Source organism: Setaria italica, chromosome I, assembly GCF_000263155.2.
Source record: "Setaria italica strain Yugu1 chromosome I, Setaria_italica_v2.0, whole genome shotgun sequence".
Classification (NCBI taxonomy): domain Eukaryota; kingdom Viridiplantae; phylum Streptophyta; class Magnoliopsida; order Poales; family Poaceae; genus Setaria; species Setaria italica.
This window is the reverse complement of record NC_028450.1, coordinates 13,223,136-13,245,324: the sequence shown is the minus strand read 5'-3', so window position 1 is coordinate 13,245,324 and position 22,189 is coordinate 13,223,136. Positions and strand designations below refer to the sequence as shown.

Here is a 22,189-nt window from a genome sequence, read left to right as displayed (position 1 = left end):
GAGTCCAGTACCTTACTGTGGTGTCTGCGTTGCAGCAACGTTCTTGGTTGCTCATTGCTCTGTAGTTTCAGTAAAGTTGGCAGGAAGAGATACATTGTTGTAATGTTACCGATCCCAATGATGAAATTGTCGATTCAATTATGATGTGCGGTCGTGTGATTATGAGTGCTGATGTTGTGCATCACTGTACGATGGTGTTCTATTTTTTTCTTTTACTTCTGTTTCTTGTTGCAACGTGCAATAAAGCTTTTTGACGAGTCAGACTGTCAGCTTTTCACGCAATTCCTTTTATGGATCGATGCCTGTTTTAAGTTCATATATGCAGGGTGGCGGCCTAGCTCCAAGCCTAGTTTAGTGAGGTGTAGGCAAAAACATGCCTGTTTATATTTTTTTTAAAAATTGAATTGAATCCCGAAAACCGATAGTTTTGTGCTTCTTGGTTATTTACGAGTTCGTACTGCTACTTGCTTAAAGATGAAGTAAATGAATATGACATGATATTACAGACGAAGTAGTATCATATTATAGAGAAAAACAAGACCGTACAATGCAATATCTCTGGAAAAAATGTCTAGGTACATTTTTTTTCTGAATAATCTTGTTCATGTGCGAAATACTTGTTGGGGATCCCAAAGTAGAGAATCAGTGTCAGCAACTTTTCCTCTGAAATTCTTCATCTTCATCCTTAAGGAACCCTTGTAAAAGATAATTGGAATAGATTAATTTTATAGCTAATGATAATATAACATTGCAATTTGATTTCAGAGAACTCATGAAATCTTTGTATCAAAATCATTGCACGGGTTATGAAGAAAAATTCACATGAACTTGGGATTAGCCTGGTGAATTTGATATGACATTGAATATAGAAAATACCAACCGTGTAAAATGCTTCCACAAACAGAATGAACCAAATTTTCAATCTAATGTTCACCGTTGGATCAATCAAAAATAAACGCGCACATGTATATATGGTCTATATAGTGGCACATACATCAGGAATGCACATGTGCTTTAAGTTAGTATTTTCTGTATTAATGATTGCAAAAGAAGATAATTTAGAATTGTAGAATGGTTTATTTTGAGATTGTTATAGATGCAGATTTATGAATTCTTTAGGTTATTTTAATAATAACTAGGATCGTACCCGTGCGTTGCTACGGGCAACAAAACATTTATTTACAATACATATAGCATTCTACAGGATAATAATAATGTTAAAATAACAAAACAAAATATTAAATAAATTCATTGGATTATTTACACCATACATACCCATGTCACGGCACGAGTGCAAACTACAACGAGAAGCAAAAGGTAAAAAAAACTCTATGCAAATGCTATCAGACTACTACTGCTGATAAAGATACATATTATTCATACATACATGGATCTTGGCAGCTCTAGCGCGCTTGACAAACTCATTGACCTGCAGTGACTGGATTGCACTGAACCATAAAGTAACAAAGAATAGCCATAAGTAATTACCCAATGTACACACGCACAACCTCAGGAGTATTTAGCACTTTTCCAAGAGACCACATCACTACGGGACACAAGATAATTGCCGAGTGCCCCTGGCACTCGGCGAAGGGCAAAAAACACTCGACGAACCGTTTGCCGAGTGTAATACTCGGCAAACGGCACATGGCAAACTTTCAGTCGGCAAAGTTACTTTTTGCTGAGTGTTCTGGTCGGGCACTCGGCAAAGCTTTCGCCGAGTGCCAAAAAACACTCGGCAAACTTTATTTTCGAAAAAAATAAAAAAAAAGAGTAGCCAACACTCTATGGCCGCCGCCACCCTTTCCCGTCGCCACACAACCACGCCGCCGTCGCCACACCACCACGCAGCCTCCGCCACGCCCGTCGCCGCTACAACCACCACCACGCAGCCTCCACCACGCTCGTCGTCGCCGGGAGCTTGCGGATCAGGAGCTCCGTGCTCTTCTTCACGCCGCCGGTCGTCGGCGCGAACTTCCTCGCCGCCTGCAAACCAAACTCGGCAAGAACAGAGCAGATCGAAAGGGAACAACGTGAGAAAGGAAGACAGGGACGAACCTTGATGGCGAGCTGCTTGCGGGGGGCCTTCCCTCCGGTGGACTTGCGGGCGGAACAGGGAGGGGAGGGGCTGCCAGATCCAGGAGGGGAGGCCTTCCGCCGCCAGGCCACCGCCGCCGCGACCGCCCACACAGCCGCCAGAGCCCCAGGCTGAGCCCCAGGCTAGCCTCGACCGCGCTGCCGCCGGAGCCCTAGGCCGGAGAAGGGGAGGGTGGGGCCACGACAGATTGCGCCGGATCCGAAGAGGTGCGTAGCGGATCTGGTGGCGGCGGACCCGAGGAGGGGCACCGGCGGGAGGAGGGAGGCCGGGGGAAGGCGGAGGTGGCGGGAGGAGGGGCGACCGGATCTGGAGAGAGGAGAAGGGGAGGGGCGGCGGGCGGCGCCGGAGAGGGAGTAGGGGAGGGGCGGCGGGTGGCGCCGGAGAGGGAGGAGGGGAAGGGCGGCGGCCGGCGCCGGAGGGGGAGGGGCGGTGGCCGGAATCGGAGGGAGGAGGGGAGGGGCGGCCGGTTGCGGGAGGAGCGGGGGACGGGCCGGTGCAGGAGATGCGGGAGGGAGACGGGTGCGGGGGTGGGGTTCGGTGAGGAAGGCGGGTGTGGGATTTTAGGAGCGACGCGGATTATTTTTTTCTTTTCTTTTTCCTTTGCCGAGTGTCTGGAGTATAACACTCGGCAAACAGGAAGTTTGCCGAGTGTTTCTTTTTTGACACTCGGCAAACTCCCTATTTGCCGAGTGTTTTTTTTTTGCCGAGTGTTTTTAGATATACACTCGGTAAAGAGATTGTTTGCCGAGTGTTCGAAGAAAAACACTCGGTAAACTAAAAACACTTGGAAAATTTGAGATTTCCGGTAGTGCATCAGCACACCATACACTCTCATAAGCTGTAGCATGAATAGGAGGGAAAATTATTCATCATATGAGATTTTATTTTCAGCAAAGAAATCAAGCATAAGCATAACGGGCCATACAAATGCGAAATCATAGCACCCTAAACCATGAAGTTACACCAGTGAAATCATAGTGTTAAATTGGATCCGTTGATTTTCACCCAAGATGAATATCAAGAAATAACAAACAGATTCTCTTAGACCATATACAGCTGTATCAAGAAAGAATAAAAATGTATTGAGCATCCATACCCTGTGGTGTTTGCTGCTTCATCAATCTTGTGTCCACCACCACCATCAGCAGCAGCAGACTCTTCTAGCATCTTGACCATAACATCCAAGGTTCGGTACCGCACTATGCGGCTGTCCAGAAGCACCTCAGGTACGGGATCATCATTAAAATCAAGAAGCTTTCCATGTTCATCCATCCACCCACACATCATTTTGGCCTCCTTTGACATATCCTTCGATTGAAGCCACCCATCACTTTGCAGTTACAACAAAGCATATTTACTCACTTTTTCGATGTGCACGTTTCGAGCCGATTTTCTCAAAAGTTGGCTAGTTTATTTGCATATAGCTCTCCAGCTTCACTAAGCACCATTGTCAGGCATTTAAAAGAGGAATTATTAGCTCAATACAGCAAGATAATTCCTGTAAGATGAATACATTTACCATGGATTTTAATATTTTATTTGCCAAACTCAAAATGGCATACTAAGTGTGGAAAGTATCATATGAAGGAATCAGGTTGAAATTTAGGGAAAGCATACCTTAGGACTCAAAATGGCATACACAAGCACGTCACACGGGTGTGATTCCATACAAACAGCAGTACCTATAGTATTGACAACTGAAAAAGCATGAAGGAAAATTGGTGGATCACATTAACGACATTTGCTCAGCAATGTCGCCACCTTACTTCGAGCCCTTGTAGAGCGCATCAATCTCCCCCTGAGAAACATGAACCAAAATAATTAGCCTGTGGAGATTTGTCTTACTTTCCGAACAAGAAGGTAAATCTAAATTTGGGAAGTGGAACAGTTAGATATGGATCTAACCTGGTAGTACTTGAGCATCTGTGGTTGTTTCTTCTTGTATGTTGGGGTGATGAGGTCACGCTCGATATCAAACGGTAAAGGATCGAGATGTATAGATTTTATCAACTCAAAGCCTTTCAGCTGGCAAGGCAAAGTTTCCACAGATATTGTTTAAATTACTATTTGCATAGTAGGAATCGAGATGCATCAAACAATAGTACTAATGTAATTAGGGTACTTTACCTTCTTTTCCTTCCCGATCTTTGTGAGTTCTGCAAGAATATGATCTTTGGGTCTTGGATTTTTGCATAGTTCAGCAAAACTTCCGGTAATACCGTTTTGTTCAGCCCAATGCTCAAACACTTGTTGGTTCGGATTGACAAGGGCAACAAGAAAAGATTCAAAACTATTCCCGTATACCCATATCTAAAATAGATTAATAGAATCATAAAAAAGTGGGGCATATGGTAAAATGGATACAAGAAATACAGAAGAATAAATTACTCCTTGGATGTCTAGCAAAATAACATGGGAGACAGGCACACAGGAGAATTATTTTCCCTCTTCACAGTTTTAGAACTCCACATTTGACATGGATGCCACAACAAACTACTGTTGTAGGACTGTATTTCAGTATAATTTCTTTTTTAGATACACATTATAGAACAATAACCAGAAAAAGCAAATATTTATAATGACCAGAAACTTATTTAAAATCATCATGTGCATTAGCAATTATTTGCCTAATAATGAGCTTAGTTCCAACCAAACAGCGTCGTTTAGTAGTTTCCCAATAATGTCCTAATCAGATAACCTTGACAAATATTTCAGCAAGTGCCAAAAACATAAAGAGAAAATCAAGATGTAAACTTCATCTCTTCATCATGTAAGAGAAAAAAATAAGGTGGTGCCTTTTTAAGAGATTAAGGGAGTAAGTTATTCACCGAATCTATCTCTGAAGAACACCATACACATTCTCTAGATTTTCCACAGCAACGTACTCTCCCTGAGAAAGCTTGAATATATTCTTCTTTCTATCAATGACTTTCAAGGACCCATCTGGTTGCCACTCACCAATGTCCTAAACTTTCTGATATTCAATTACATAAAAGTTGTACCCATACCATTGACCCTTCTGCCACCTAGGGATGCAAAATTCCTAATGTTGAGTCATGTTTTGTACAATATGCAAAGGTATGGAAGAGCTTACCTGTAATTGACCACCCTGCCCCTTTACCATGTCAATCATTTTGATGTAAGAACCTTCCCCCACTGGCTCATAGACCTACAAAAGGAATGCTACTTCATTTAAGACCAAATAGTTCATAGAACTCAAGAATTCTACTTAGGCAGCACTTCAACAGAGCATAAATGATTGAAACCTTCTCATAATTCATCAAGCATTCCTTGAAGTCCTGCAGTCCAGCTTCATAATCTGGCCTGCAAAATTTTAACAGTATTCAGGTTGAAATTTCATCCTAAATTGTCGAGGTGTTAGGGTTGAGTTTGTGTGAGTCTGGGTGTATGGTTGTAAATGTGTTTCTACAACACGTTATTACCAACAATGAATGCCAGATATCAGGAACAAAATAAGCAGAGAATGACCATATTGCAATACCTTTGGCGGCGATGGCGACTGAGGGTAGTGGCGGGGCGTCGATGGAAGACGGCGGCAGGACGGCGGGCAATCGCCCATGGCGGAGAGGCGCGGCTCGGTGGCGGCGCAGGTGTCCGAGGTAGGAGGGCCAGTGAGGCAGTGGCACGGCCGGTGGAGCGAGCGGTGGTGAGGCGGCGGCGCGCTAGAGGTGGCACGTCGTGCCAGATGGAGGCGGCGGCGCAGGGCGAGGAGGAATGGACCGGAGGGGCGGCACGGAAGTGGCGGCGAAGGACGTGCGTCCGGAGTCGGCTGCGTGCAGGAGGCGGTGCAGGGCGAGGAGGAGCGGACCGGAGGGGCGGCGCGGAAGGGGCGGTGAAAGAGGCGCATCCGGCGGTGGCGCTACGGTAGGAGGCGTAGGGCGACGCGGGACCGGATGGCGCTCAGGGGGTGGCGGCTGTGGAAGGCGACGGAAGGGCTCGGGGATGGAGGCGACAGGAGCGAGAGGAAGGGCTCAGATTTGCGATTCGATTGTGGACGGTGGAAAAATGGTATAGCGTGGCAGACTCGGGGACGTGGGCGAGGAAGGGCTCTGATTTTTGCGATTCAACCACAGACGGCAGAAAAACAACAAAGCATAGGATGAAGGGTTGACGGAGGGCCCGACATACGAAAAAAATGTCTTGGTTTTGCTTTTTTTAGGAGTAGAGATATATATGGGCACGATGTAAATTTGTATGTCTAACTTAGATTTTTTTAATAGCAAGGGTGGGTAATTTAAATGAAGATTAGAGGGATTAATTAGAATATTTTTCATAATACCAGATTTACCTTAGATGAAGGCTCCAAGCACATGTAAAAATCTATTCCATCTACTATCTAGATGTGCACTAGGTTTTTGTATGTGATGCTATCTATACAGCAAAAGATTTTTGCATCCCAAGTTCCAATCCTATAAACTACACATGGCAATTCTAGGAAAGGTAAACTTGGAATGTAAAGTGCAATATGAAATCCAGAAGGTAAATGAGGTAGATGAGGCAAACTCCCAGCACGGCGACACTCCCAAAATATCAGAAAGCAAAGCTTTCCACTAGTACTTGTTGTTGGAGCCCCTCTCAAAAAGAATGCCTGCGCAAGGGCATAAGCTCCTCGATCAAGTAACTCCGAAGGATAGTTGACGCCTTCCCCACGAGCAAGTGGGTCTCCGTTTAACCTCTCCAGAATGCTCCTCTTTGTGCACGAATATTGTGGATTACATATGTTCTCTTTTTATTATGTGCATTTTTTTAGTTTTTTGTTTTGCAGGATATAATATGCTAGTACTTATGATTATACTATTTTGTAACCACTTACTGCAAGTTGATATTTTGTTTTTAGTGTAACTGATTTATCATTTGTCCTTTTTGCATTTGTTTCTCTCTAATGTTGTTTCTATTGCATTCTGTTATGGTACATAATGTAATAGCCAACGCTAGCCGTAGTGAACTTGATTGAAATGTATAGTACCTTGGCCTACGTAAATTTTGTTTCTCTGAAGTCTGAACTATAAGTAGAATATGTTCAATGTTTTTTGCAACATCTGCTCCTATGTTATTTTAATGTAAAATTCACATATTGGTCTTATCTAGGAACTACAATATCCATTGTTGTTCGTATAATTATGATGTGAATAAATCCGCAAGCGCACGGATACCGTTGTAGCTTTTACCTCAAAGTATTCCAAGGGTATTGAATCCAAGGGAACGTGTGTGTAACTACAACTTTAGTATCCAAGGACAACTAAAACAAGGGTAGCCGAATGGTAGAGAGGATTACTAGGGATAGGACTTGAGGTAAGTTAGAGGTTGATCTCTCGGTTATAGATACTTTCTTCGCGCACCGGGTTACACCTAGTCTGCCAGGCGACTCCGGCTAATGGCTCTATGCTATATCTGAACATGGAGATTACAATGGACCAATAGGGTTGTCACCATCTACGGCCTATCTCTAGTAATCTGTGGGATATAAGGCAAACGAAGGATAACTTTTAGCCTAGACACCACATCTACACTACTAATTACTACTGCACCCTAACTACTTCTGTCCACCTATAGCAAACTACAGCACTCTGTATAAATACAGAGCGACGAACCCGCAAGTAAAGAGAACTGATCTTACTTAGATATAAGTACTAAACCGAAAGAAGGAATCACGAATACTTACTTACTTTACTCAGAAGGAAGCCAGCATCGTAGAGATACATGACCGGAGCCGAGTGCTGATGAACTCAGCACTCCTCCAAGCTACCCTCTCTCTCTCTCTCTCTCTCTCTCTCTCTCTCTCTCTCTCCCCCCCCTATTGTAAGCACTATCCTAAGCAGGGCTTCGCCATGGAGTGGAACACTAATTCTTCAAGTGGTAGTAGTAGGTGCATTTTGAGGTGAGCTCTCCACCTCCATATTTAGGCACTTAGGGTCGGTTCCCGAGGCATTACAACGTTAGTAACTGGTGACATGTGGCAGCTGGAGGCGAGAGGAGCTGACCATTGTTTAGCCGAACCAGGAGTTCGGTCGACCCATGGCAACCGCCTTTGGCTGGGTCGCTGCCTTGTGGGTCTACACCTGGGTATGGGTTACTTGCCGATGAATCTAGTCGGTTTCCACCCGTTTGTGGGCCCATGGATCCGCGTGCTTGCTCCTAATTGGTTGATAGTGTGTTTTCTTGCTCTTGCGATGTGCTTTCTCTCTTAATGGACCTGCATACAAATATTCACCAACACTTGTGGAATTCGTTAGTAATAACTCCTACCACTACTGTTGATGCTCATCTTTTATGTATTTATGCAGGAGTTGATGGTCTAAATTTGGTACTTAAGAGCCGTCAACAACACCTCCACACTAAGTCTTCACTCCTCCTCGAGTGAAGGAGAAAGAACTAAGGTGAAACATAACTTCCAAAGGTATGAAGTGAGCATAAGGGATATTCCAAGCCATACCTTGTGCCTGTGAACTTTGAAGTGTCTATCATGTCATCTTGGGTAGTTGAGGTATGGAACAATCATGAATCAAGTCACCACTACTTGTTTTGTCAAGTAACTTGGGATTTTTTCAATAAGTTTTCAAAAACAAACCTTGCTTAGCTCCTCATTTGATTCTCTCAGATTGTTCAATGTATATGTATCCTCACCAAGGCATTAGACTTGCCTTTCTTCATTCTACTTTTAATGATGGCTATATGTGGAGCTCAAGGTAGGGTATGACGGATAAGGCATACTTGTATCACATTTATTGCAAAGTCAAAAACCGGATCCAAGGAGAAAACAAGTCATATAATCAGATCAAGATTTGCACATGTATGGATATAGTGGATGGTGAATGGTGGATGAAATGGAAACTTCTTTTTGTATGGTCTCTCTCCCTTTGTAAATTCTTTTGAGAACATGGCTATCTTTCTTTTTCTTTTTCTTTTTCTTGGACCTTCATGTATCCAACTGTTTTTTTCAATACTTGGACCTTCATGTGTCAATATAATTTTTTTCTTGATAGCCCATATCTCTTTTATAATAATAACTGAGAAGAGAGACCAAAACATATTGGTGGAGCATTTATTTTGTGGAATGGATTGATGGTATAATGCTAACTTCTCATAGAAGCATAGCAAGGGGTATATGGTGTGCATGTGAATCTTGATCACGAAAGCATGTAAAGAATTCTCACGAGGGTCACAACAATTTGACATAGCTCAAAGCAATGATAAGAAGCATATGCATAGGGTTTTCAAGATATCTCATCATATGGCTTTGGTAGGACTTCAGCATATCAAAGAGGAGCTTGCAAAAGGATTTTTAAATTTTCAAATAAATTTCATAAGCACTTAAACATGAAGAGCGAAGATCATGTCATCAAATCATATCACAAATATCAACTACTTAGATGAGAATGTTGTCCTAAATATTTTTGTTCACAAGCATCACGATGATAAGTATGGAATAAAATATATGCAAGCCAACCATAGGAAGCATGTAGAGAAGCTGGAGCATATTGATTCATTTTATTTGAGTTTGATTTTTGTTAATCATATTTAAAATTCATTCAAACTCAAGACACAAACCGACATGGTGGACGAAAATGGGCCTGAGTGGGCCACCCCCGGGTCGGCGGAACCCTTGTGGGCTCGGCTATGGTTCCCCTTTCACGTACGTGCTGGTGCAATATGGTGTGCTCTGTTTGTGGGTGTTTGGTGCATCGTGTCAGCGCTGGAGAGTCCGTGGGTCTCCCCCACACTTGTTTGTACCTATGTGCTTCTTCCAACAAAGACAAGCAAGTGATGCAAAGGACTCTACCGGGTTGGATGACCAATGAGCCACAACTTTATTGATTTCAAAATTGAGGCACTTTACAAATATTATTGGAAAATAAACCAAACTAAAGCACCTAAGGGAAAGATACTAGGGGCACGTCTATGGTGCGGCATCGTAAAGATCACCGTGCCCCATGGTCTTGTACAAGCGCTTCATCTTAGTGCAAAGACCACGACAGAGGGTATGAAACTTATCCTTAAGTTCCTCCATTTCTAGCTTCCTCTCTGCTAACTTATCACTAAGCCTCCTATTTTTGAAGCGCAATTCTATGATCATGGAGGATAGCTACTTAACCATGGGGCCTTTAGAGATTTCTCATCAATACCTTGAAATTTGCCTTCCCCCTTGGCCTTCTGATTGGTGCCGGTGAAATGCTTGACCTTACTGCCTCGCGGAGACGACCCGAAGAACCTGACCAGCTCCTTTTCCATAGATGTGAGAGTTGACTTGATTCCCTTCCCGCATCCACCGTTCGGGGTTCGCACCCAAAACACCTCAAAGCGAGATGCCGGAGGCGGTGTCTCCAGCGAGTAGGATGTTGATCCCGTCCTACTACATCAGGTCTTCGACAGCCCCTGGATGTCAATCCCGTGGAACGGCTGGACGTTCGCTGGCTCCATTGGGCAAATATGGCCCATCATCGACCTTCTATAAGGACTCAACAATGCGCCTTCTCTTTCTACGTCTTCTTGGGCAAGGGTGTGCGCGCGGTCAAGCAGCAGGCCGAGGTGGTGCGGGCCAGGTTCGGCCAAACTAGGGGTTCGGCCGAATCCCAAGTGGTGCCTCTCGTGCCCCCGCTTCTCCTCTCGGTTAATAGGATGGCCAGGGGTTTGATGTCGATTGCCTGGACCTCCTCCATCGATAGATCACCAACGGGGATGATGGCATTCCCTGGTGTGATCTCCCCGTCGAGATCGAAGGTCGTGCCCAGCTTGAAGGGGACAAGGCCTTTGGCAGCCATAGTGGTGAGCAGGATCTACTGGTGGAAGTGGATGCTCATGGGGTTGGATGAAGATGATAGTGGAGTGAAGAAGGAGAGGAGAAGGATGAGTTCTTAAAGAAGGAACTCCTCTCCCCCGATGTTCAAACCCAACTGGACGCTGAGAGACGAGTCAAGGAACGACCATGATCATCATCGCACGGCTCAATGAACTTTACCTTGCTTACCTTGGCGTCGAACGTTGTTACAGAAATGTAAATGACAGAAAGTAAATGTATTGGGAGTTAGTTAATATCTACATACTGCCATGAACTATAAATAACCTCATACCAGATAGGGCTCGCATTATACTTAAACATATAGTGCACCAAAATGGATTTTTGTCAAAACACAAGTTTTAGTTTAGAAAACTCAAAATTAGTCATGTTCATACTATCCCCGGTGGATATCAGCTCTGATACAAGCTGTGGCGGAACCCCCCCTAAACAGTGATTAACTCTAATGGCCGTCATTTGAACACATCGGGCACATTAATTTCACCGTTTAACTTGATAGTTTGTATCAAACCAATAAACCGATTGAAACCCACCAGTAGTTCACGCGAAAAAGTGAGCGCAGATACTACAAACATCATAGAGTTTGAATACAAGAATGGTACAGAGTTTAAAATAGCAATGCGGAAAGAAAACTGAACCTGGGATAAAATAAGATTGACTGAAGCTAGAAATGTCGACGACCTGAGGATAACACACTGAGCCCACTGATGTGCCATCAAAATGAAGCAACTCCACCTGAAATAGGGTCACAACCACAACCCTGAGTAGACTAATACTCAGCAAGGCTTACCGACTATGATATATACTTAGCCGACTCCTAGTATGCAAGGCTTTTTGGTTGTTGGGTTTGTTTTGCCAAAGAGCAACTAAGAGTGAGTCCTTGCTTTTAGTATTTTAGCCAAATTTTAAATGAGGGAAACTATTCTCTAGATTTGCATAAACACAACAATTCAGTGTAGTAAACAATTTATTAGGTAAGTAACATTAATAACCATCATCATCATCATGTTCCACTTCTTTACTACGATGAGACAGAAAGATCAAGGCTCTCGTATCCACGAGTCACAATGAATCGATTCGATTTTATCCCTTGCAAGGTAAACCAAATCACACACACAGGCACCACAAAGGCCACCAACATCAGTCCGTTCCCAGCTTCGCCCTCGAACGTCTGAACTACCCCACCAAACCACAGCCAACTTGGGCCCTACGTAAGACCCCAGATGCACCTGTGCTTCGTGGTTACACCAACTGCCCAAAGGTGGTGGGTAGGAGTTCACACCCCGTAGCGAATCAAGTACTAAGCTTACCGGTTTCCACTACCTCCTACTCCCAGCATGTGAATTACTATTGTTCAATCCCCGATTAGTGTGCCACAAAGGTACGGTCCTCAAACGACACGGACGGGGCAAACCACCAACATATCACGATCATTCAACAAGGCGTGGCCCTGCCCGATCTCCAATCCTTTCCATGTCAACCATTTTCCAAGATCCATCACAAGTGTAGGAAGATCCTATTCTTGCGAGTGATAGGAAATCACTCAACTTTTACCGGTCCTAATTAGCATGGCAGTGCTATCGACCTACACATACTAGTATAGACCAGGGAAGCCTAGGGATCATGCATCTCTGGTTTCATACAACTCCTAAAAATGAAATGCACAATACTTAAATATAACATTGCATAATTTTGAAAGTAATGGTTATGCTCCAAGGCTTGCCTTTCTATAGTTCGGTGTCTTCTGACCTTGGGCCCTTCCGACCTTTGGCCAAGTCTTCTGGTGACTCCTGCTGCAATGGTTCCTCGGCAACCAACTCGAACACCACGTCCTCTGCTATGAGCTCTACATGAATGCAAGGATGTGATGCGATGACAAGTCAATGAATGCCATAAATTGCTAGGAAGGAACTTATTTCACAACAAAATGTGATGTACAAACTCAGAATAAAATTGACAAAACACATCTATATAATGTCATGTTTATAACTAATTTATTAGTCTTCGTTTTTTGCAAAGTTAAACCCTCAGGATTTTAATTGGCAAAAGACATATTGATATGCATTTATCCATAACATCTTTTATAAAGCTAGGAACAAATAAAACACTTAATTAATTTTGTGAACACATTCTGTTAGAGAGCAGAACCTATCATGACATTAGTACTGATAAAGTATCTTTCGTGATTTATCCAAAATTTATTGCTAACTGAATAATTTATTAAAGCATAAACTATGTAATAGAGAAACAAAATGATAATTAAATCTATCTATACAATCTGGACATGAAAATTGACAGAAGCTAATGAGGCATTTAAACTACCTACTGAAAAATTATCATGATTTTTCAATGCACATATTTATTTATAAAAACTAAACACCATTTTATATGCTCTGATTTTTACAAAGGGTAAAATAGTAATTTCACCAGATTTGATATTTTTATCCTGAAGGCCTATTTCCAACAGATCTAGCAAAATTAGTTTTGTATTTTTAGCAGGTTTCTACATTTTTCTACGAATTTTACAAGCTCTCAGCTAAAATAACCAATTTATAGAAAAACTAAACTCTTAAATCTCCCTCAACACCTATTCTCACCGGCCCTCTCCCAACCTCCTCACTAGATCTAGTGGACCCAGGCCCGTGCTGCACTGGTGGGATGGCCAAACCGCGGGTACACGGTTGTGACATCCCTAGTGATTAAAAGCATAAATAAAGAGAAATTAAGAAAGAGATTAGAAACAAACCAAATTTGCCAAGTGTCAAACTCAAAAACACTTCAAATTTTTCTAAGCGTTAAAAACACCCCCTAAATGGCACTCACTTGGGTAGGAAATAAAAATAGATTTTTATATAAGAACTTAAATTTTGGCCAATACAAAAGTGGTAGAACTCTTCAAATTGAACCACTTTCATAATTGCACTTTCTCTGATTTTGAGTGGAAGGCATTCAAAAACTGGATCAAAGTCGGGTCAAATTCAAGTCAAATTGAAATCAGCTTTGCCCGATGTTCTACCAAAGTTCGCACGATTCTATCTCCAAATTCGTTAAGTTTTTCACCCATTAGTCTTTATAAAAGTTGGAGTCTATAGTTTAGTCTATAGTTTGGTCTCAAACTTTTACTTTTGGAGTTTGCACCGTTTAGTTCAAAATTTGGAGAAAAAACGGCACAAAGGATCCACCCTCGCGCAACACCTGGAACACCATGTGCGCCAGAGCGTGATCACCACTGCGCGGCGAACTCACCGTCGCCACGCAACGCCGCCCGCCTGGCTTCGCCATCTCGCCCAACCCCCGGTCGTTGAGCAATAGCACGAGCGCCGCACTGCCCACTCAGCGCGCCGCGCTATCCCTCCCTCCGCACGCCAGATCTTTGCCAGCCAACCGTGGCCTTGCGTTGCCACTCCCGGTGCACCGCGCGGGCTAGCAGCCAATCCTGGCGTGCCTTCGCTTGCCGCCAGCATCGAGCCACCGCTGTCCACGCTTATCCTCCCTTTGCTTTCCCGCTATAAAAGGGCGCTTGCCCGAGCTCTTCGGTGCCACCCTTCCACCCGCACCCGAGCTCCGCCGAGCGTCATTGAAGCCGCTCCATCGAGCTCCCATCTTCGAGCCACACCGCCGCCACCCAAGCCCTCCAGTGTGCCACCCGAGTCTCACCGTACCTCCCTAGCTCCTTCCCCAGCCATCTTCGTGTAACAACTCTACCTTAATTAGGTATAGTTAAACTTAAGCAAGTCATTAGTCACTAAGTAAAAGAGGTGAAATGTCCAAATTGCCCCTAAAAAGCTCTTTTTGGGAGTTAAATAGAAAACTTGAGTTTTTATTTACAAACTTAAAATTTGGCCCAAATAGGAGTTGTAAAATTTTTTATTTCAAACAACTTTTATTAATAACACCTTGGATAATTCGGAGTGGGAGAAGGTCAAAAACAAGAATTTAATTAGGAGTACATTAAGACCCTACTAATGACCCAAGTCCTGGAATTCATATTTTTCTTCAACTTTGCAACCTGTTATCTCACAATTCTATATCTAACCTCAAGTCAGACCTTTAATAGAAGTTGTAGTTCCTTGAGTGTGTTCCAACTTTGTTACAGTGACCCAGGTCCAAATAACAACTGAACCTGCTCAAAAATTTGGTCAAAATCGTGTAAAACAATCAACTCAGCCTTTTTGCATGTTCCTCCAAAAGTCTGGAAAACGTCCATAGCGCACATCTTGGCGAGCTTGTTCGTCCAAAATTCTGAGCTAAACTTAAGAAATGTCCTTAATAGAAGTTGGATTCCTAAAACTGAAGAACTTTTCCTTCAATTACACTTTAGCCTGATTAAAACGGGAAGCTACTCAAAATCTGAGCCAAAGTTGGCTAAAATGCTGAAAAACAGCAAAATTGAGATCTGCCTAAGTCCCGAGAGGCCGGCGTTCTGCCAAATTTTGCAACTCCATAGTTTCAAATTTGTCTTGTTTTCAAGCAAACTCTTTTGGTGAAGGTTGAAGCCGGATGTCAGGTCTACAAGTTTTACTTTTGGAGTTTCATGAGTTCTTTTGAAAAGTTTGGAGAAAAAGGCCCATAAAACCGGCCCTTTTGGCTGCCCCAAGGAGCACCCCGCCCAGCACGCACCCGGAATGCGCCCGGCATGTTCGCCCGAGCACCGCCCGCCGCATGGCTCTCACCCACCGACGAGCTCGTCGATAGCCAACCGACAGCCACGATGGGACAACTCGCTCGCCGGGACGCCCAATGACCGCTCGACCCTATCCTCCCTCTGCCCGAGCATCTCCCACGCCCAATGCCACGCTGCACCTCTGCCGCTCGCCTCTGCCACACCATGGCCGCTCGATGGCCGAGCTCCGCCTCCCCAATCCGCCGCTCGATGGTGACGGGACAACCCCCGGCTGGCCCAATCGCTCCGCCCAACAAAGAAGATCACGCATCCCTCCTATCTGTCCCGCCCAATCGTCGGAAGATCTTCGCGTGTGCCTGCTCCATTCTTCCGCTAGTGGGTGCCGCCAGCCAATGGCGCCACCCCGTTCTCCTCCCCCGCTCGCCTCCGACCATGTCCGCCGCCCGCATTGGCTCCGCCCTTGCCCTCCACACCTTCCCGGCCCTATAAAAGGAGTCTATGCGCCGCCTGCGCAGCTCCCCACACCCGTAAAGCACCGTCGCTCCCCTGTTCTCTGCGCCGCCGCACCACCCTCCCATGGAGCCCCCCTCTCCGTGCCACCCTTTACCTCGTTGACACCACTGCTCGCCCCGCCGACCACCGCGCATGTCTCCGAGCGACTTGTTGCCCTCCCGGAGCCCCGCCACCGCTAGAACTTCGTTGGGACCCCGCCGCCAAAGCCGCTTCCGTCCCCAAGCCGGTCCACCGCCGCCAAGCCTACTGCACCGCCCTAACCACCGCCAATCGATCCTAGGTGAGCCCGCGCTCCTCCCAAGTCACTTGTTGCCCTCGCCCGAGCCTCACCTTGCCAGAATCGGGTGAAGATTGCCGTCGGCCTCCGCAAGGACCTATCTGTGTCGTTTACCTTCGTCCAGGGGCCTTAGCGCAAGAACTACGGACCCCTGTGCAAATAAACCGTAGACCCGAGGGCTAGTTTGTAAGTTGTTTTCGGTTTATTGTTTTAAATCGACAGAAAATAGGATAAACTTTGTAAATGCACCATAAATTGTAGAAAAATCAGAAAAATACCAAACCACTTTTGTTGGCCTCAATGAACTGTCTAGTTTCATACAAAAATAATCTTGCCTATGTTACTGCTGGAAATAATACCCTATAGTTTTATTTCTTGCTTAGGCCTTTTAAAATCATAGTAAATCAAAGAAAAATGCTAAATAGGTAAATCCAACTCTGTGGTGTATGTTTCAGTGAGTAGGAGCCCAAAAAAATACTTAAATCTCTAGAGTAGAACTTTAAATCACTATTTTAACCTTACATTCAAAATCTAGGGTTAAATCCTTCTTTTGCATAAGTTTTAATCCAGAGCTGAGAAAAATATGAAACCACTTGGAGTAGCTTAGTTTTGAAGTGTAGTTTGTAGGGAAAATATGGAACCTGAACAGGAACAGAATGAAACCCACCTTCCTTCAGTGTAGTTTAATGGGAGAAAAATATGGGAAATAGATGTCCTTTTCTGAAAAATCATGAAAAATTCACCAAAGTCTCTCTATCACGCCTCCAATCTAGTGTTAAAGTTTCACCCTTAGAATCATTGTAGGTTTTGAGATAAAAATTATTATGTGCATGCTACCCTTGGTGGTAAAATACTTTTAATTCTTTCTGTGCTAATCCAATGGAACCCAAATTTCTACAGTAACCCATTGATAACATAAGTAAGGTGTTGTAATTTTCTCAGTGCCATTTATTGTTGTTTGCTTGTGGAACCAAATTTTGGATAAGAAATCAGTTTAAGGGAATAAAGAAATATAAGTTCTAATACACTTAATTAATGGGTAATTTTTGGAAGAGATACAAAAAATATTCAGAAGTAAATAACTCTCCAAATGAACCCTGAACAACCCTAAAAATGATCCCTACCTTCTTTATGCAACTCTAAGTTGTACACAATCACCATCAAAGTCAACCTCGAGTTTAAACCACAACCCACCTTACTTTATGAAGTTAATGAAAGTTAGAACCTTGTTTAGGTGAATGTGGCCGAAATGCAAACTTCCTTCCAGTAATAAGTCATGCCTTGCATCATTCGTATAAAAGCATGGAAAATCTAAGCTTTTTGCATGTGCATGTCGTGTAGAAGCTAATATCACCGACGGAACCTACAAGCTCCACCCTATGCTGGAAGAGGAACCCGCCGCAGAGCTACATCACGTGGAAGTTGAGCCCGAGCTAGAGCAAGACCTCGAAGACTCGCTAACTTTCCCTGAAGGCAAGCCCCGGTGCATTTTTCCCTATTTTAAATTTATGCAATATGTTGATGCTTATGATTGTGCATGTACGTTCGTAGGAGTTGATTGAAACCGTAGATGCATGAACTTAGAACCTTGTTTTGATCACTAGTTGCTAAGGTTGAGTAGTTGCTGTGCTAAATAGGGCTTGGTAAAAGTTGAGTGATTGTCTGTTACTCGTAAGTTATAGGAGTTGTGTGGTTGCTCTTTCTACAACCATAAGGATGACGGACGGGACCGATGTGTTTGAAAGTACTAATCTCATACCTAGTATGGGATAGAGAAGCCTAGTACCTAATTGAATTGGGGTGTGTCATACCCCCCTGCTGTCCTTCGAACGTCGTTCCCATGGTGCATCATGTGGGTGCAAGTGCGGTCACAGTACGGCAGCGGCCGGAACTATAGAGCATTGCATGCTAAAGGAAGTTTGGACCTAACACGTGCCTAAGAGATCGACAGGGACGGCTAACAAATGAAGCGACCGTTCACGGTGCGCGGATGTCGTGAGATTAGGTTCACCATGCATGGTTAATAAATTCGAATCGATTCGTCTACCTCTCACAGTTTGGGACTACTTGATCACTATTCTGCACTGAGTAAAGATGAAACATGATGATGATGTTAATCTTGATGCTTATCTTTAATTGTTTGGAAACAATACTTGCTTAGTATAAGTTGCTAATCTAGAGAGGGCAATGAACTTAGATCTTGAGCTAAAATATTGAAAGTAAGGACCAACTTTAGACATTTTGACAAAAACAAACCCACAGCAAAAAAGCCTTGCATGTCTAGGAGTCGGTGACGTAGTCATCACTCGTCGGGTCAATCTTGCTGAGTATTAGTTGCTCAACCTTGTTTGTGGCTTAACTTTTCAGATAATGTCGATAGTGTGGTTGCTGGCACCACTTGGCCTACCCAACTCCCTCCGGGCTGGATAGTCGAGTGGGATCCCTCCTCGGACGGCGAGGGCAGGGATCATTGATATCATGGTCAGCTTTGCCATGGTATTGTGTATCGATGTGTAGCTTCCACTAGTTTTACTCTATTGTTGTTCACAACCTTGCAAACTCGTTTGGATTTCGAAAACTCTGATGTAATAAATTATTGAACTATGTTAATGTGATGGGAATGTTGTAATCTCTGTGCCCACTCACCTTCGTTGTGAGCAATGCTTCTCGATCCTAAGTAAGTGGTTTATCGGATGAAATCCGACAGATGACCAAGTTGACTTGCTTAAAGTGCATGATCACGTGTCAGGCGACTTAAGTGCATTTTAGTTAGGTTAATTTGGGCAGTTCCGCCACACTCCGTTAACGCCCTCGCCGGAGACGGAGCCACCCCGCCATGCCCGAAGCTCCGCCGTTGAGCCACCTCACCGAACCTCCTTCGCCCCCAACCCCTATAGCAGGAAGATCACCATTGAGCCCCTCATCGCCTTCGTACCCCTAGCCCGCACCCCCATGACCGGACCTCACCGGATTTCACCACCTGCGCCACCGGCTAGCCCCCAAGGGCCACATTGCAAGGCCATGTTTTCTTCCAGGATCTTAAGCGTAAAATGCAAGGGCCTCGTTGTGAGTGTTTCAAAAGTTCAAGGGCGTTCTGTAGAAGGTAAACTCAGATTTTGATTTAAAATCCATTTAAACCGCTGAACTTGGAAACGGCGTAGGAAATTGTAGAAAAATGAGAAAAATGTGAAACTTGTTTTGTTGAGTTCCTGGTGATGCCAAGTTTATTTCAAAAATGTTTATGTGCTTGTTACTGTCCTGTATCTAGCACTAGAATTTATTTTGTATAAAAGCCATTAAATACCTTATAAATCATATTGTGGTTTAAAAATGATGAAACCAATTTTTTTAGCTTCCTTTTAACATGCATGTTTCATATCTGCAACTTGTGTTAATGGAATCCATGATGTTCATCCTGTTTTAAATCTAAATGCCTAATTGTTGTCTTAATACTGTTAGTTACATGATAATTAGTGGAAAATCGATAAAAATACCAAATAAATTTTTTTAGATTCTTGATGCCCATGCGTGACTAGTAAAAATATTTATCGTTGTCAAATACGTATTTTTCGTTGCTTAATGAAATACATGCTGTTTAATCTCCTTTTTATGCAATAAAGAGATATCATGCTTATAAAATCCTGAGAAATTCCAAGTAGCATATGTTAGTGTTGGTAACCCTTTGTAAAATTTGTGGAACCAAACTGATGCTAGAACTCAGGTTAAAAATCATTCTTCATGATCTGCAATTTAAAACTGTTTGAATTTTAATAAATTCCGTAGTTGTCAAATTCATCTCAATTTTTTTTACAGTAGATATCTTGTGTAGGGGAAAGATCCTATAAAAATTTCATGTCCATATCATGCTTCCTAAAACATTTATTCATGTTAAAAGCTAATTTATTGAATAAAGGTAATTCTATTAGGACTTGTAGGCTCACAAGTAATCATTTGTGCTTTTCTTCGGTAATGTGATCACTCTTAAAATGATTGCTAAATAGTACCAACATGACATCACCTTCTGTCTTTTGAATGCTAAGTTTCTAAGAATCTTATATGTGTATACAATCACCATCAAAATTGTGGCCGAACCACCCAACTTAACCTAGCGAAAGTGTTCTCAATCAAGTCAATCTGGTAGTCTGTCGGGTTATACCCGATAAACCACTTGTCTTGGATCGAAACGAAAAGCATCTCACATGAAGGCGAGTCCAGAGATTACAACCTTCTAGTAGTTTAATACATAGGTCCCACTTTATTTATTACATCACAGCAGTTTGAAATCGCATAAAGTAAAATGTTTCAGAGTTTAAGCAGCGGAAAAAGGATGGCAACTAAACGTCGAAGCAGAAACATCATGGCGAAGCCAACCATGACGTTAGTTACCACGATCCTCACTGACCGAGGATGGGTCCCACTCGACCATCCAACCCGGAGGGAGCTGGGTCAGCTAAGTCATACTTTCAGCAAAGCACTAACATCCAAGTTACCTGAAAGTAAAGCCACAAGGAAGGGTGAGTATACTAATATTGAACAAGACTTACCCGTCGGGTGGCAACTATTCCACCGACTCCTAGACATGCAAGGCTTTTTAGCAGAGGGGTTTGTTTTTACCAAAAGCATCTAACTAGATATAGGGATCAATTTTAAATTAATTAAAATTAAAATTAAAATAGTACCCTATGGCAGATTATAGGGATCAATTTTTAGCTCAAGCTCCAGTGATAGCTTGGCTCTGATATTTTTTAACAGGAGGTTACACTAGTGTGACAGAGGCTTCTATGATTTTTCCAAGATTTATGGTGAAGGACATCTATTATCCATATTTTTCTATGATTTAATCTTGTACGAAAATTTAAGCATGTTTCATCAAGCTTCATTCAGTGACTAATATTTTTCCATGTTTCATAAGTGATCCAACCTAGGTGGTTTCATATTTTGCTCTCCCATATTTTACTTATTATGCAAAATGTAAGATTTCACCCTAGGTTTCAAGGTTAAAACTAAAACAATGTACAAAACATCTAAACTAGGGTCACAACTATTTTTCTTAGCACAAGCTCATTGTACCAAGGCTAGCAGAGGTGGTTTTGTTATTTTACCATTTTTGGGTGATTTATTATGCATTTAATGCCTCAAACAAGAAATAACTACTACAAAACAATACACAATAGTGACATGTGTACAAATATTTTTCTGTGAAACTACACATCTCACTGATTCTAACAAAATTGGTTTCACATTTTTCTAAGTTTTCTACAATTAGTTATGCATTTTCAAAGTTCATGCCATTTAACCACATTTTAAATCAGAAAAGCTCTGGCAGTTTTCTACAATCAGTTGAACTATTGTCAACTATTGTCGATAAGCCCTTGGTTTCTTGCACTAAGGCCCTTGGACAAAACTTAATCTCTAAAGAAAGGCCCCTATGGCGGCCGACGGCGAGGCGTGCATGATTCTGGCGAACTACGGCTTAATCGAGGGGGACAAGGGGCAGGGTGCGTGTGTGGGCTCACCGTGAGCGAATTTAGTGTAGGCAGCTGCAATGGAGAGGGCTCGGCGGTGAAGAATGGTGGAGGGGACAAAAAGCGGTGGGCGGCGGCGTTGAACTTGCTGTTCCGGCACCGGCGGTGCCTTCCGGCAGGCAACAAGCGGCGAGGGAGCTTCACGGAGGTGTGCGGAGGCTACAGGGGGCGGTGGCGAGTGGTGGCACTATGCGGAGAGGGGCTCTCCATGGAGAGCTAGTACAGCGGCAGAGCTTTGCGGAGCAAAGGAGCGAGCGGGCGCGCGGGTGAGCTTCTCGAGCGTGCATCCACACCATTGATAGGGTCGGAGGGGCAAGGCGGAGCGAATGCTGGTGCT

The 22,189-nt window shown here is 43.5% G+C and overlaps 1 long non-coding RNA gene across 1 annotated transcript; it reads right to left on the bottom strand.

Annotated features, from left to right (window-relative positions):
• Nucleotides 1-1,236: 1,236 nt before the first annotated feature.
• Nucleotides 1,237-2,428, bottom strand: LOC111256111. The gene is made up of 2 exons (XR_002676162.1): nt 2,059-2,428; nt 1,237-1,986 (listed from the first exon to the last, which is right to left on the bottom strand). It is a non-coding gene; the product is annotated as an uncharacterized LOC111256111 (long non-coding RNA).
• Between the last annotated feature and the right edge of the window lie 19,761 nt (nt 2,429-22,189).